The 2,500-nt window shown below is 43.1% G+C and overlaps 1 long non-coding RNA gene across 1 annotated transcript; it reads right to left on the minus strand.

Moving 5' to 3' along the window:
- Positions 1–882: 882 nt before the first annotated feature.
- On the minus strand, positions 883–1,497 carry LOC131901726 (uncharacterized). Its single transcript, XR_009376856.1, has 2 exons — positions 1,396–1,497; positions 883–1,358 (listed from the first exon to the last, which is right to left on the minus strand). It is a non-coding gene; the product is annotated as an uncharacterized LOC131901726 (long non-coding RNA).
- Between the last annotated feature and the right edge of the window lie 1,003 nt (positions 1,498–2,500).

The raw sequence follows: 2,500 nt of genomic DNA on the forward strand, positions 1-2,500 counted from the left end.
TTATGTCTTGATGTAAAAGTTGGGAAAGAAGCTACGCCTGACATACTTGTTTTAAGTGGATGGAGGTTAACGTCGGAGGATGGGAGAAAAAAAACATGTTTGTGAATATGGGAAAACATGCCCGCTCGCTTTTTGACGTGTATCGGTAGGTAGGTAGGTAGGTAGGTAGGTAGGTAGGTAGGTAGGTACACTGGTATGAAAGTAACTCATCTGGTGGTCAGACACTTGATTTCTTCGAGACGCCGCAGCAGCCCCTTCCATATATCATATCGAAGTTAGGAAAGGAAAAGGGGGCTCCAGCTAATACGGTTATGGGATTTTAAAGCGCTTCATCTCTCTGTCTGCCTGGCCAAGCATTCCCAGGAGACACAAAACCATTCATGAAAAACCAAACCGGTGGGTGCAACCGACCGACCGAACCTCTCTAGGTCTGTAGGTGTTTCATAACCAGTCTCGGAGAGACTGTCTCCACCACCCCCACCCCCACCCCACCCCCACCCCCCCACCCCCACCCCCCCCCCCGGCCCCACCCTCCACCTCCCAGGTCAACCAGATCCCAGGAAATCTGTCTGTGGGTGCGCCATTTTCATCCGCGGGGAAGTGGACTGATTCTAACCAGTGTCTGTTCTGGAAAGAGGAGGGACAACAAAGAGGAACCAAATTCCTCCAAGCTTCCAAAAGAAACCATCTGAGATGAGATGTTACCTGCTTGGACATCTGTTATTCATGAATGATTCTCTTCCTGATAACACTCTTTCTGAAAGTGTACAGGACAGTGAGTTCTAAAACACACCCACTAACACACACGGCCATAAGCCGAGGGTGGGGAGTAGGGATTTGAGGGACCCATGAAATTAAAAGTCAACAAACAACCGGGAACTCTTCATTCTTTGGTTTATTTATTTATTTATTTATTTATTTATTTATTTATTTATTTATTTATTTATTTAAGTATACCGAGGAAGAGGGCAGGGCATGGGTGGGGTTGTAGGGGAAGAGATGTCTTCCTAAATTTCTTCTTTTGTTGTATGTGTGTGATTCGTTTCGTGACTCGGGGAAGGAAGGAGGACAGTTGCAGTCAATCCAGACCGGCAAGGTGGATGGATGGTGGATCCAGCCTGGATACAGAGCAGAAGAAAATAAATGAAATGAATTGTTTTATTCAAACAAACAGCCAATACCCTCCTCACCACAATGCTCCACTCTCCCACCACCCCATCTGTCGTGTGCGTGCGTGCGTGCGTGCGTGCGTGCGTGCGTGCCCGCCTGTGCGCGTGTACGCGCCAGCCAGCCAGCCAGCCAGCCAGCCAGCCAGCCAGCCAGCACTGAATGATACATATAAAATATAAAGTCAGTAGCTAGCTGCTTTGCTAGCTACTGACTTTAATCCAGCACGATTGAGTGAGTGAGTTGGAAGGGCTAGATAACAAGATAAAATAAAAATCGGACAGCTGAGGAATGTGTGTGCGCAAGAGAGGGAGGCACGGAGGCACGGAGGCACGGAGGCACGGAGGCACGGAGGCACGGAGGCACGGAGGCACGGAGGCACGCACGGAGGCACGCACGCACGCACGGAGGCACGCACGCACGCACGCACGCAGTAAAAAAACAAAGGCAGTGGAAGGCTGTTTGACTTGTTATATGTATTTGAAACAACAAAAACAACAGCAGCAGCAACAACTACCACCACCAAGGACAGTCACAACCACATAGCGGTGGGTGCCTTCACTGCTCCGCCCCCAAGGTTATCAAATTGAAAAGGCCAACTGGTCAACCTCTTAACAAGTAAATAAGTAATTAAAAATAAAATAAACAAATTGAGTGGATAGATACTGCATATATGTACATATATATATATATGTACATATATACATATATATACACACACACACAAGCATAATATATAAATTCATGTAAGCTATAATTATCGGAAAGGCCAACTGGTCGACCTCCTTTTAAACACTAAAAATCAAATCAAATCAAATCAAATCAAATCAAATCAAATCACAACCACTACACAAGTGTCCTAACAGACAGACAGACAGACAGACAGACAGACAGACAGACAGACAGATAAATAAATAAATAAATAAATAAATAAATAAATAAATGAATAAATGAATAAATGAATGAATGAATAAATAAACAGACAGACAAACAAACAAACAAACAAACAAGTAGTGCGTGCATGCATGCATACATACATACATACATACATACATACATACATACATGGAAAGGCCAACTGGTCAACCTCCTTTTATATTTTATATATATATTTTTTTTTTAAAAAAAAAAGGGCCGCCCTGAATTTTATTTATTTTTAAATGTTATACATATATAGGTATATATATATATATACCCTAACATATATATATATATATATATATATACCCTAACATATATATATATATGTTAAAAAAAAAAAAAAAAAAAAAAGTCCAGCGGGGACATCTGGTCAACCCACATCCAGGGACGGGACACAGGCTCCCTCCCGAGA

The sequence above is a fragment of the Peromyscus eremicus genome, unplaced genomic scaffold (genome assembly GCF_949786415.1).
Source record: "Peromyscus eremicus unplaced genomic scaffold, PerEre_H2_v1 PerEre#2#unplaced_250, whole genome shotgun sequence".
Classification (NCBI taxonomy): domain Eukaryota; kingdom Metazoa; phylum Chordata; class Mammalia; order Rodentia; family Cricetidae; genus Peromyscus; species Peromyscus eremicus.